The sequence below is a fragment of the Oncorhynchus keta genome, chromosome 35 (assembly GCF_023373465.1).
Source record: "Oncorhynchus keta strain PuntledgeMale-10-30-2019 chromosome 35, Oket_V2, whole genome shotgun sequence".
Lineage (NCBI taxonomy): Eukaryota > Metazoa > Chordata > Actinopteri > Salmoniformes > Salmonidae > Oncorhynchus > Oncorhynchus keta.
In genome coordinates, this window is record NC_068455.1 from 65,954,881 (window position 1) to 65,970,259 (window position 15,379).

Sequence of the window (15,379 nt, forward strand, 5' to 3'; positions counted from 1 at the left end):
AACAATCATTTCAAACCTTGCTTACATTTGTATACAATCATCTCTCTTTATATTATGCGTGGGAATACTTCGGAACAGGTATTCAGAAAAATACAAATAAATCACTTGGAGCTGATTTGTTGGGATTTTGTCTTTTATGTAACAGATCAAGCCTAGCCCTGGACTAAAAGCACTTTTCAAGGAGATCCTCTGACCCTGTTTTTTTTTAGTAAACTCCTCTCCACCTCCCCTGCCCTAAAAGTATGACTGACAAGAACAGCAAAAGAATGGAAAAAAATGGATGAAAGGGGGATCCCCTATACATTGATACAGATGAGTCATGAAAACTCAGTCCAATCATTCACTCAGCCAAACTTGTTCACTCTGCCCACTCATTCATTGGTGAGCCCATCTCAGTCCATAAAGTTGTTCAGCTCAGCCCCTCTGATTCACGATGACCGGGAACACCATGATGCCCAGCATTGTGCCCACATCATTCACTTCAGCCCACTCTGACCCTGGGAAACCCACTCATTTACCTCAGCTTCCTGCGGATGACTGACAACCGCATTCAAAAAATGGAGCCCACTGAGCCTACTCATTCACTCAGCACACTCATGCCAACTCAGTCCAATCATTCACTCAGCCCAAATATTCACTCAGCCCACTCATTCACTCAGCCCACTCAGTCCACTCATTCACTCAGCCCACTCATTCACTCAGCCCACTCATTCACTCAGCCCACTCATTCACTCAGCCCACTCAGCCCACTAAGCCCACTCATTTACTCAGCTCACTCATTCACTCAGCCCACCCATTCACTGAGCCCACTGAGCCTACTCATTCACTCAGCACACTCATTCACCGAGCCAACTCATCCCACTGAGCCCACTGAGCCTACTCATTCACTCAGCCCACCGAGTCTACTCATTCACTCAGCCCACTCATTCACTCAGCCCACTCATTCACTCAGCCCACTCACTCACTCAGCCCACTGAGTCTACTCATTCCCTCAGCCCACTCATTCACTCAGCCCACTCATTCACTCAGCCCACTGAGCCCACTCATTCACTCAGCCCACTCATGCGAACTCAGTCCACTCATTCACTCAGCCCACTGAGCCCCCTCATTCACTCAACACACTCATTCACTCAGCCCAATCATTCACTCAGCCCAAACATTCACTCAGCCCACTCATTCACTCAGCCCACAGTCCACTCATTCACTCAGCCCACTCATTCACTCAGCCCAAACATTCACTCAGCCCACTCATTCACTCAGCCCACTCATTCACTCAGCCCACTCAGCCCACTCATTTACTCAGCCCACTCATTCACTCAGCCCACCCATTCACTGAGCCCACTGAGCCTACTCATTCACTGAGCCTACTCATTCACCGAGCCCACTCATCCCACTCAGCCCACTGAGTCTACTCATTCACTCAGCCCACTCATTCACTCAGCCCACTCATTCACTCAGCCCACTGAGCCCACTCATTCACTCAGCCCACTCATGCCAACTCAGTCCACTCATTCACTCAGCCCACTCATTCACTCAGCCCACTCATTCACTCAGCCCACTCATTCACTCACTCAACACACTCATTCACTCAGCCCACTCATTCACTAAGCCCACTCATTCACTCAGCCCACTCATTCACTCAGCCCACTCAGCCCACTGAGCCCATTCATTCACTCAGCCCACTCATTCACTCAGCCCACCCATTCACTCAGCCCACCCATTCACTGAGCCCACTGAGCCTACTCATTCACTGAGCCCACTCATCCCACTGAGCCCACTCATTCACTCAGCCCACTGAGCCCACTCAGCCGACTCATTCACTCAGCCCACTGAGTCTACTCATTCACTCAGCCCACTCATTCACTCAGCCCACTCATTCACTCAGCCCACTCACTCACTCAGCCCACTGAGTCTACTCATTCACCCATTCACTCAGCCCACTCATTCACTCAGTCCACTGAGCCTACTCATTCACTCAGGCCACTGAGCCCACCCATTCACTCAGCCCACTCATTCACTCAGCCCACTCATTCACTGAGCCCACTCATTCACTCAGCCCACTGAACCCACTCATTCACTCAGCCCACTCATTCACTTAGCCCACCCATTCACTCAGCCCACTTATTCCTGAGACTAATTGATTGTGGGTTGGGCTGAAAGAGAGGTGCAGTATATATGACAAATAGTAAACAAATACGGTATATATATGGCCTCGGATGGGTATGGAACGACTGTATATTGAGGAAGTGGGGTCTATGGGTGGTGTTTTATTACATTCTGATCTTACCTGTCTGACTTTAGTATCATCAAAGACATACCAGTTGTGATCATCATGGGACTTGATTGTAGCCGTGTAATGACCATCTATTAGACTCCCCACACGGTCCACAACAGCATAGAGTTCATAGTCACAGTTCTGTTCAGAGACATTGGACAAATCAAAAGGACCAATAAGAAGGAGAGTAATAACGGAACCTTCTGGTTTCCTTTTATACTGCTGCTGTTCTCTTAGCCTAACCTGACTGAATTAATATACAAATGTGTCGCCTATTTGAGAATGTGTGTTATGAAGGCACGTGTCAAATAAAGAAAGTATCTCTAAATACCTTTTGTCTGTAACGTGTGAGGAATGTCCACGCAGCAGTCCCTTTTGACATGTGACTTACTGTGGTCGTCAAACTCCAACCTCTTGAGTAGCGGAGTTCTCTGGGTGATGTACCATCTTACACACCTGCAGACACAAACACTTACTATCAGTCCTGATTAATATAACCACTAGAGGGAGACAGTGTTATACAGTACTACTACCTTACATAGTGAAAAGCATGTTATCTTTTGGTACAATTATTAAGGATATTGATTGAGTATTCCAAATATCACAACTCACAATGTTTGCATGTGTTTTCTCATCGCATTGGTCACAGTACATCCCACTGATGTTAGAACACTTGAAACACTCCTCAAATCCTTCCCTCTGAAACACAACACACACAGTTTACAATCATTCCCTGCTCCATCAAAAACGTTAGAAATGACTAAAATACTTGTAAGTGTATTTACCCTACCACACTGTAGTTCCCTTCCAGTGAAAGGGGCAGTGTCCAAAATGGACCAGTTTCATCACTGGTCATATGACTTTTAAAACACGTGGTAGTTCCTCCTAAATGTCCTTTGAAGATCTAAAGCCAAACATATGTAATATATAACATTTTGCCTTGTCATGTCAAACATTTTCAGTTGCAGGTCCAAAATCATCTCAGTATAATACATGATAAAAAGTACCTGAGACACATAAGGATTGACCATGCTTGAAATCTCCAAATCGTCAGCAGCATCACGTTGCTCGAACACTGGGTGGAAAAAGATATGGCGAGTCAAAACACTCTCGCGGTAGGTCACATTACAAAGGATATACGTTTTAATAACTTCATATCATTATTTCAATGCTATGAGAGCACCTGTATATTTATCAACGTTACATGCAATACAATTCTCAGCAGGATATCTACAGTGACCTCACCATTTCCAATACCCAGTAAGGATGCCATGTCTTTTGTGTGAGGTTCACTTGTCTTTATAGTCATGAATAGGTTTTTCAGGTGAAAATCAGCAGTCTTCTGATCTGGACCACAGTGGCTGTGAGGAGAGATGTGAGATCTATAGCTTCTCTATTTATATTATTATTCTCTTTAAAGATATTGATTTTTAGATTGTAATCATTGTGTTAAGTAAGAGGGCCCAAATCCAGTGCAGAAAATGTAAATATTCAAACCTTTCCACAGCCTCTCTGAAGTCCTTAGCCATGAAGAGGACCTGCAGCACACTGTTCAAATTACACATTGCCTCTTGATTATATAAGCCACTGTAGACTAAAATAAAGAATGTCAACATGTAGGCATATAATGGCTTGAACTTAATTGCTTACCAAATATGAGGTCAAGTTTAATTTAAAACCTCTTTACAATGTTGTCATCACATCCTTTCTTCTTTGGACGATTTTCCTTGGAATTAATTTGTCAATTTTCCATGTCTGAATATTCTTTATAAAACGCACCAAAAAAATGTATGTTATGGAGATAACATTGACAATCTGTAAGATGGACAATATACCACTTCTTTTGGAAGAAGACATACTTTAATGACATTAACTGTCTTAGTCATACCTTATTGTAAACAAATAGGTTAATAATAAAACAGTATTATTACAACACTAACAATTATAACAATAGTTATAACAACACTAACAATTATAACAATAATTATAACAACACTAACAATTATAACAATAATTAGAACAACAATAACAATTATAACAATAATTATTACAACACTAACAATTATAACAATAATTAGAACAACAATAACAATTATAACAATAATTATTACAACACTAACAATTATAACAATAATTATAACAACACTAACAATTATAACAATAGTTAGAACAACACTAACAATTATAACAATAATTAGAACAACACTAACAATTATAACAATAATTAGAACAACACTAACAATTATAACAATAATTAGAACAACAATAACAACAAAAAACATTCATAATAAAAATCAACAATAATTGTTATAATAATCAAGTCATGTAGCTCACATTAGTATTATTATGAGCATATTATTATTATTGGTGATGTTGTTATTATTAGGCTTACTATTATTATTATTTTGAACCCTAACCTTCCCCCTAACCCTCATTCATAACATAGCCTACTGTAAGGGTACTCAGGGTTAACTAGCTCCCCTATTTTATAATCACAGTAAGTCCACAAGATGTCACCAAATGATTTCCCCAAAACCTTCCCTGGCTGCCACTGCTGTTACTCAACAAAAGATGTCCTCTCTCATCACAACTTTTGGAGATATTTCAACCAAAAGATTTTATGGTAAATTGATCAAATTTTCAAAATGTCACTTTCGATTTAGATTCACTTTACCTCAATTGCAATCTAAATGGAAAAACCCCAATGTGCCTATTCCATGCAAACTTTTTTTTAAAGTAAATATTAAGAGATGTTATTAATAATTGATATTTATCGCCTCTCTCACAAACACGATTCTTTAACGAAGCAAAACATTTGTGTCACATAAAAGGTTTAAGAAATTGAGAGTATAGAGCATGTAGCGAATGTATTGCTGAAAAAAATGTCTGACAAAAAGATAGCTGAGATTAAGTCAAGTCTTGATAAAAATGCATGAAAAATAAAATGACAGAAGAGGAGAGAGAGTAAAGAAAACTCAAATCAGCCTTCTAGTCACACACAGTAAATTCCCCATTGTTATTTTGAGAATGACATATAAACAACATTCTCCTTTCATCCTTTGGTTTTCGAGATCAGAACTAGATTGTAAAATCTACCTTTGGCAGTAGGTCTATATCAGAAATATACATTGGTTATCATCAGAAATCCAGTAGGCTAGGTAATAGTCTGGGTAGTGGAAGCAGCAGGTGGTTTCATTCTGCCCATTCTTCAGCCCCTCCATCCCCAAGCCAGTTGCCTCATCACCAGCTGAATGACAGATTGGTTCTGGTAGTTTTATGTGCCTTGGGGATGAGCTCTCAGATACATTCTCTGCAATTTTGAGATTCAGCTGCAGTACTATCATGTTGTGCATATGTTATTCTGTATTGCTCACATAAATCGTCATTTTCTCACCTCTCAGTCCAATCACTGTGACCTGGTAGGTCTTCCCCTTGTCACTAAGTGTGGCTGTGAGCTACAGAACTATGTCTTTGTTGATGTTTATGTACCTGTAAGGACAGCCAAATGCTTTTACTTTCCTGTCTCATTTGATAAGGGTCCAGTGGCATTGCCATCCTACCTTGTGGATCATACTCTTCATTACTGCTCGTGATGAATCTTTATAAACCCACAGGTCTTAAATAATCCCCCTCCTCACCTCAACACATGTTGTTGATTCATCAGTCTGTGACTTAAAACCATCTCATGGACAGTTCATCCACAACATAAAGTTAGATTGCTCTTTACCTTGAAATAAGTTTGTTTTGTTTAAATAGCTCGTTACAAATTGTCTTTCAATTTGTGCAAATAAACTAAACTAATAGCTACCCACTGCTAATTTATGGCCAAATCCTTATCAGTGTCACGACTTCCGCTTGGTCCCCCCTTTGATGCTATAACAGCCTACAGTCTTCTGGGAAGGCTTTCCACTAGATGTTGGAACATTGCTGTGGGGACTTGCTTCCATTCAGACTTTACAGTGGGCAATATGCATTGGGGCAGGTATCCTTCTCCTGTCATCCGCCAAACCCAGATTTGTCCGTCGGATCGCCAGATGGTGAACTGTGATTCATCACTCCAGAGAAAGCGTTTCCACTTCTCCAGTCCAATGGCGGTGAGCTTTACACCACTCCAGCAGACGCTTGGCATTGCGCATGGTGATCTTAGGCTTGTGTGACGTTTCTTAGAGGCAGTTTGGAACTCAATACTGAGTGTTGCAACCAAGGACAGACGATTTTGACGCGTTACGCGCTTCAGCACTTCTTGATCCCGTTCTGTGAGCTTGTGTGGCCTACCACTTTGCTGCAGAGCTGTTGTTGCTCCTAGACGTTTCCACTTCACAATAACAGCACATACAGTTGACCGGGCAGCTCGAGCAGGGCAGAAATTTGACCAACGAACTTGTTGGTTAGGCGGCATCCTATGATGGTGCCACTTTGAAAGTCACTGAGCTCTTCAGTAAGTCCATTCTATGGAGATTGCATGGCTTTGTGCAAGATTTTATTCACCCGTCAGCAACGGGTGTGGCTGAAATAGCCGAAACCACTCATTTGAAGGGGTGTACACATACTTTTCTATATATAGTGTATAAGTCAGGCAGAGATATCTTTTGGGAACAATGTTTAATAATGAAATATCTAACTTCTATATATTTCTTGTACCACTGCTTGAAGGCACCAAACATTTCTAGTTTAAATGTCTATTTTACAACCAGGCAAAGAGTAGAAATATCAGTGTTATATTTTTAATCATCTAGCCTGGGAACCAGTCAGTTTAGCTAACACATTCCACTCCTTGTACTCTGTGTCATATGCCAACGAGCATAACAGGAGTGTCAAGGATGGGAATGATAGCTAACCAGACTGGTAACCATGCAGGCTGACATTCATCTGCTCCATTTTTTGTCATATGCAGTGGCGGTTCTAGCTTGTATGGCTTCCTGGGCGAACACCCCCTTCCATTCTGCACTAACTGTTATTTTTATTCAGACATTTGGAACAACACAAATAAATAATCATAACATTACAAACTATATAAATATATACAAAAATAAGACTCATAAATATCAAAAGAAGTAACAAAGACAAATAGAAACAAATTGTAGTATATAAAAAATATATAATTTAATTATTGCTAACAAAAACACACAAATAAAACTAAACTGCACAAAACCTGTATCACACAAATACACAAATAGAATAACACACTTACACAAATAGAATAACACACCTGATTATTACACTATTGCACTTCAAACAAGAAACACATACTAAATTGCACAACTAATTGCATTTGTGCTGTACAAAGTTAGAGGTGCTCTATTTGATAGAGTCCCCCGCTCCCCCTTCCTCGGGCTTCCAGTCGAGTCCTGAGGTCAACCTACCCCTGCCCCCTCCCCATCTCGTACTTCTGAGTGGGAGACCTTCGCAGGCAGTAGCCTGCCTAGCTCACAAACTAGAATCAGGGCGCCACTCCGACAAGGTTAATTGACCCACAGTACCACAGTAATATCATTGATATGACATGCAAATGAGTGATAGAAAACCGCTAGCATAAATGTCACCATTCCGACTTTTTGGGTGTGCGGTCGCCCCGTGCCGCCCCCGGCAATATGCGCCCATGTCGCCTATACCTAAATCCACCACTGGTCATATGTCTAAGAGCATGACAGGAGTGTCAAGGATGGGAATGATGTCTGAGCAGACTGGTAACCATGCAGGCTATCATTCATCTGCTCCATTACTTGAATTGTTGCCAAAGCAATGCTTACTGATACTCCCCTGGGATGCCAGATCCTGGTAACACAGTCAGCTGTGTGTGTAAGTGTACATAAGGGTTTGCCCGTGTGCTTTGGTTGGATTGGATTTTGGAGGGGTAGGTAAAGGTAGGTCTGTAGATGGAACTGGAATGTGAAGGTTTTCTGACATGGGGAGGGAATTCCAGTGCCTGGGTACACGAAACCAGAGGTTGGACTTCTTGTAAATGCTAGAAAGCGAGAAGTCAAATGTACTGATGTTGACAAACAAATGCAAGTGACTTTCCAGGGAAAGCAAGCCTGCCTCCCTTAGTCAGAACTCATAGTCCGTCCTGTGTGTATGAGGGCACAGTTGTGTTGTCATATTACAGCCCCAAAAATGTCAATGGTTTTAGAATAGCTGGAGGTCTCCTGCCCCCAAGAAACCAAATGAACCCTCTGCACCTTTATGTGACATTAATTAATAATTTATTGATGTCCATTAACATGACTTATCTCGAAGAAAAATAAACTACCACCTATTTAGGGGAGGTGCTGGCTGGCGGAGTAGAAAACTTGAAAATAAGAATAAAAGAGTGCCGCACACTCTAGGAGCTAGGACAGCCTGATGACCCTGATGAAGACAGCTTGGCTGTCGAAACGTTGGTCATTCAATTTTTGCATCTGAGCTCCTAGAGTGTGCGGCTCTCTTTTATTCTCATTAACATGACTTAAGGACAACAATTATTTCACATTCATTGTCATACAATACAGCAAAAACAGATACATGCTTTATCGTTAATAGACACGAGTAAAAGAACGTAGTCTTGGCGGAGCAGCACAGGGGAACCCAAGAACAAACGCAGACAAGGAAACAGGGATGAATGAACCAAGATATATATTGTAACACAGGGAGAGATGAAGGGGAGATCCAGGGAAGGTCGGACGGGTTGTAGGAAACCAGATGTGGAGGCTGAGGTTGGAGTGAGCTGGGTTGGGACAGGGTAAACAGGTCCTGAGGGGAATCCAAGGGAGTGATGGTGAGCTGAATCCAGAACAGGGTAGCAGGGTGGTGAGATGTGAAACAGGAGACAGGCACCAGAGTCAGAGCAAAACTGCAGTGAGAGGAGAAACATTGTCAGGCAGGGAAACAGGCACAGCAGGATACAGGACCTTAAATAATAACAAATAGCTAGAAGCATGACTGACTGAACGGAGATTATGATCTGGCCGAGTGGAAGTGGCAGGAAGTGAGTATTTGTAGAGGTCTTGATTATGGAACGGGTTGCAGCTGGTGGGGTTTTGCTCTGACTCCAGCACACCTGTCTCCAACCACACAATCACACAGAGAGAGAGAGAGAGAGGGAGGGGAAGAGGGAGGGAGAGTGTACTGGGGGAGTAGCTGCAGGTCAAGGAGACACCAGATGAACACTAGAGGGCGTGGCAGGAGCAGATGTGACATAGTGGAAGTTTTGCCTATTTGTCAAGCTCTCCGCCCTCCCCCCAGCCCCCGGTAACTGCACCACTGTCTGAATCATAGACTTGTGCTGGATCCCATAGTAGGCGAGACAACGTGAGTATATCAGCTGCTGGCGCTGCAGATCTACGTAAAGAGGAGAACAATACCAAACATCATAAAAATATCTCCATGTTATGAATATCATTGTAATGACTAGTTGTCTTTGTCATCATGTTAACACTCACATCAGGTTTATGGTTTCAAACCTGGAAATGCTTGCCACCAAACATTTTCTACCTACCTAACCCTTTCACCGTCGGTAGCCTTTTAAGAATGTTCTCTTTCAGCTTTAGTACTGTCATACAGTGCCACGCTGCCGCATTGCCGACGTCTCTCCCCTCTGACTCCAATCACCACTACCTGGTAGATCTTCTCCATTTTGCTGAATATGCCCGCAAGCTTCTGTAGCGGGTGTTTTTAAGAGAGAAATCGAAATGCATTCAGTTTAGTTACATAATGATTTATATCTTGGTCAATGCTTGAAGTGCAATGAAATGGTGCCGGTGCTCATTTTGTTTCCTGGAACTTAATATGTAGGTGTTGACTATATAGGCCTATCTCACTGAGTAGCCAAAAACTAGGTTTCCATCCAACTGATTTCCATTAGAATATTCAAAGATTTGCATAAAAACACATGTGTTTCCATCACATTGACTTGTTGCGGATAAAAGGCTATGCATACTGACATAGTGCACATAAAAATACCTTCTGCTGTTAAATTCCCATTATTATGGACAAAATAGCGAGATTATTTGTATTTGTCAAACAGCAGCAGAGCATAGACGATCATGTCACAAGAGTGAAACCCTCAATATTTATTGGAAAGGAGCATCAAGCTCATCACCTTCCACTTTCATCACCCTGTGAAGTTCATCATAACTTATTTCATCTGTAGCCTAATAAACTGCATGTTTTCCCGACAACTTGTGGTGGGTGGACCACACAACATGTCATCCCATGACTCCAAGTTAAATTCGATATGATGTTTATTAAATCAGTATTAGGATCCCCATTAGCCACTGCAAAAGCATTAGATCATTTTCTTGGGGTCCACATGAAACACAACATAATACATAGTACAGAACATTATTAGTCAAGGACTGAACTACATACATTTAAAACATCACACATAGCCTACCGTCTTTGCCGCACATGACCAAACAGCTGGGCAGTAGTGCCACAAAACTAAGGCCTGTAGGACCTGTCTGTTTGAATGAGCTTAATAGATCTAAATGAGGTTCAGCATTGGGCAAGTGATTTGCCCCGAAAATGACGTTTTCCACATTTTTTTTAAATAAAAAAAATAAAAAAGTAAATCCATAACACCTAGGTTTTTTTTCAGGAATAGGTTATGATTAATGATATGAAAAGCTGCACTGAAATCGAACAAAACAGCTCCCACAATCTTCTACTATCAATTTCTTTCAGTGCCGAGCATGTTGAGTGCCCTTCCCTATAAGCATGCTGAAAGTCTGTGGTTAATTTGTTTTCTGTAACATAACTTTGTATTTGATCAAACAAATGTTTTTACAAAAGTTTGCTAAGCACTTGTAACAGGCTGATTGTTCGGCTGTTTGAACCATTAAAGGGTGCTCTGCTATTCTTGGGTAGTTGGAATGACCTTTGCCTCCCTCCATGTCTGAGGGCACACACCATCTTTTAGGCTTACATTTAAGATATGGCAAACAGTAGTCACAATATATTCCGCTACAAACCTCAGCAGTTTACCATCCAGGTTGTCGGTACTAGAGGTCGACCAATTATGATTTTTCAACTCCGATACCGCTACCGATTATTGGAGGGCAAAAGAAGCCGGTACCGATTAATCAGCCAATTTTTTTTTTTAGTATTTGTAATAATGACAATTACAACAATACTGAATGAACACTTATTTTAACTTAATATAAAACATCAATCCAATCAATTTTGCCTCAAATAAATAATGGAACATGTTCAATTTGGTTTAAATAATGCAAAAACAAAGTGTTGGAGAAGAAAATAAAAGTGCAATATGTGCGATGTAAGAAAGCTAACGTTTAAGTTTCTTGCTCAGATCATGAGAACATATGAAAGCTGGTGGTTCCTTTTAACATGAGTCTTCAATATTCCCAGGTAAGAAGTTTTAGGTTGTAGTTATTATAGGAATTATAGGACTATTTCTCTCTATACCATTTGTATTTCATATACCTTTGACTATTGGATGTTCTTATAGGCACTTTAGTATTGCCAGTGTAACAGTATAGCTTCCGTCCCTCTCCTCGCTCCTACCTGGGCTCGAACCAGGAACACAACGACAACAGCCACCCTCGAAGCAGCGTTACCCATGCAGAGCAAGGGGAACAACTACTCCAAGTCTCAGAGCGAGTGACGTTCGAAATGCTATTAGCGCGCACCCCACTAACTAGCTAGCCATTTCACATCGGTTACACCAGCCTAATCTCGGGAGTTGTGAGGCTTGAATTCATAAACAGCAGAGCTGCTGGCAAAGCGCACTAAAGTGCTGTTTGAATGAATGCTAACGAGCCTGCTGGTGCCCACCATCACTCAGTCAGACTGCTCTATCAAATCATAGACTTATTTATAACATAATAACACACAGAAATACGAGCCTTAGGTCATTAATATGGTCGAATCCGGAAACTATCATTTCGAAAACAAAACATTTATTCTTTCAGTGAAATATGGAACCGTTCCGTATGTTATCTAACGGGTGGCATCCATCAGTCTAAATATTCCTGTTACATTGCACAACCTTCAATGTTATGTCATAATGTCACGTTCTGACCTTTATTTCCTTTTTTTGTCGTTATTTAGTATGGTCAGGGCGTGAGTTGGGGTGGGCTGTCTATGTTTGTTTTTCTATGATTTTGGGATTTCTATGTTTCGGCCTAGTATGGTTCTCAATCAGAGGCAGGTGTCATTAGTTGTCTCTGATTGAGAATCATACTTAGGTAGCCTGGGTTTCGCTGTTTGTTTGTGGGTGATTGTCTATGTTAGTTGCTTGTGTCAGCACAGTTCTTATGATAGCGTCACGGTCGTTATTTGTTTGTTTTTGTACAGGTTACTTGGTGTTTTTCGTCATCTATTAAATGATGCATTCACACCACACTGCGCTTTGGTCCGCTGTTATTTATTTTCCATTCCAATAAATCATGTTTTTATGAAGTAAAAACAACTATTGAAAAACTTTTGCCTCTGAATGTAATTTTGAAGACTGCTGGGATTTAAAATCTTGCATTATTCAAATCATATTTAGTGCAATTGTACATAATGGATTGTATGGAAAAGGATCAACAATGAAATAACAAAGAAAATTAGTATGCAGGTGAGTTAAAAATATGGACTTTTCATCAAATCTCCCCATAGCGTGGATATTAATGGTGACATGTGCAACACCATCCCCCTCATATTTTATTAAAACTAGACTCAGCTTTTATGTATTACTTACTAAAGAATTTCTAGATAACTTTTTAAATGGATTTTTAACGCACCCCGGGGTGCCAGTTACCGAGTAGAAGATTTATTTATTATTTGTTTATTTGCCTTTATAGTTTATACGCCTAAGTATGACCTTCATCCACATACCATACCCTAACCATGAGAATGTCGTTGTCAAGCATAGGTGTAATAGGTGGCAGGGAAGTCAGGCGCAGGAGAGTCAAATGGAGTGTAAATATGGAGTCTTTTAATGAAGTTCCAAGAGTATGCTCCATAACAATAAATGTACAAACAAAACATGGGTACGAAGACCCGACTGCACACCTATACAAACACTCACACTACACTGACAACAAATCAATCTCTGACAAAGAAATGAGGGGAAACAGAGGGTTAAATACACAACAGGTAATGAATGGGATTGAAAACAGGTGTGTGGGAGGACAAGACAAAACCAATGGAAAATGAAAAAAGGATCAATGATGGCTAGAAGACCGGTGACGTCGAACGCTGAGCACCGCCCGAACAAGGAGAGGCAACGACTTCGGCAGAACTCGTGACAGTCGTTGTGTATCTGGGCTAGGCTACTTTCAATGTTTTTATTTTATGTACGCCTGAAATGATTGTCCAGAACTATTTCGATAACCCAGAGTCAGTCGTCAAGATTTGAAGAGTATCAACAAAAATGCGCATGCATGAATGAATAGCCTACATTAACGAATTATGAATAGTCTACAGCAAAGCTGGAATTTAGCGTGGAACCGGACAGCAGGCGCCTTACAATACGTGTATACACGATTACTCCATTACTGTTTCATGTAGGCAAAATTTGACCACTAATAACACTGAACAAAACAACTGAAAGGCCTACCATCAATTTACGGGCTTCACCGATTTTTCAGCGCAATGGCAGATCACTCGATAGAGCCAACTTCGAGAAAGAGAACAAACTACCGCACGTGGCTTTTCAAAATGTAACTTTCGATTTAGATTCACTTTAACTCACTTGCAATCTGGAGGACCCAGATGTGCGTTTTCCATACGAACTTTTTAAAATAAAATATTGAGTTGTTATTACTAATGTATATATATCCCCTCTCTCTCTCACACAAACACGCATTTTTAATGAAGCACAACATTTGTGTCACATAAAAAGTCAAAATGTATTGCTGAAAAATGTCGGACATATAGATAGCTCATATTAAGGCAATAGTCTTGATCAAATGTATGAAAAATAAAATGACAGAAAATTTGATTATAATCTGCCTTGTAGTCTAATAAAGTAAATACCCATTTTTTATTTTGAGAATTACATATAAAGAACATTCTCTTTTCATTATTTGGTATCGAGTTCAGAACTAGATTGTAAAGTCAACCTTTGGCAGTAGGTCTATATCAAAAATATGCATTGGCTATCATCAGACATCCAGTAGGCTAGGTAGTAGAAGCAGCAGGTGGTTTCATTCTGCCCATTCTTCAGCCCCTCCATCCCCAAGCCAGTTGCCTCATCACCAGCTGAATGACAGATTGGTTCTGGTAGTTTTATGTGCCTTGGGGATGAGCTCTCAGATACATTCTCAGAAATGTTGAGATTCAGCTGGAGTACTGTCATATGGCACCGGCATATGTTCATCTGTATTGTTCACAACCACTAGTGATTTGTGTTGATTCTTTATAAAACCACAGGTTTTAAATAATCCCCCTCACCTCAACCCGTCTTGATCAATCAGTCTGTAACTTAAAACCATGCAAAGGTAACTGTTACAAATTGTCTTTCTATTTGTGCAAATAAACTAAATTAATAGCTACCCACTGCTAGTTTATGGCCAAATCATTATCAGTATAATGTATAATTAAGCATTATACAATGGGTGGGTCTATTCCTGAATGCTGATTGGTTAAAACCGCATTCCAGTCAGTGTCTATTTAAGCAGTAAGGCCCAAGGGGGTTTGGTATATGGCCAATATACCACGGCTACGGACCTGGATACAGCCCTTAGCTGTGGTATATTGGCCATATACCACAAACCCTTGAGGTGCCTTATTGCTACTATAAACTGGTTATCAACGTAATTAGGGCAGTAAAAAGAAATGCTTTGTCATACCCGTGGTACGGTCCAGCTAGCAAGCAAGGGATCAGAACGTTGCCAGCCAGTATGGCAATGGAATATTTAGAACAAACGACTGGGTCGCGTCCATAGATACAGAACAAAAAGACTTCATGATTGGGTCACACCTCTGACAATCTAACCGATAGAATGCATGACCAGCCGGCTTGGGTAAGCCTAGATTTTTGTCAAGACAATATTTGTGAAAGGATCAAATAGTATGAATAAAATCAAAAATATGTTTTTAATTAAAATTTGTCAATCATTATTTGAATATGTTTGGTAACCCGTTGTATAAAAGTGATAATGCTCTCGAAGCTGGTGT

At 40.7% G+C, this 15,379-nt stretch overlaps 1 long non-coding RNA gene across 1 annotated transcript; it reads right to left on the reverse strand.

The window, feature by feature from the left end:
- Window positions 1–7,359: 7,359 nt before the first annotated feature.
- LOC118367981 (uncharacterized) lies at window positions 7,360–13,910 on the reverse strand. The gene is made up of 3 exons (XR_004822233.2): window positions 13,818–13,910; window positions 9,750–9,910; window positions 7,360–9,592 (listed from the first exon to the last, which is right to left on the reverse strand). It is a non-coding gene; the product is annotated as an uncharacterized LOC118367981 (long non-coding RNA).
- Between the last annotated feature and the right edge of the window lie 1,469 nt (window positions 13,911–15,379).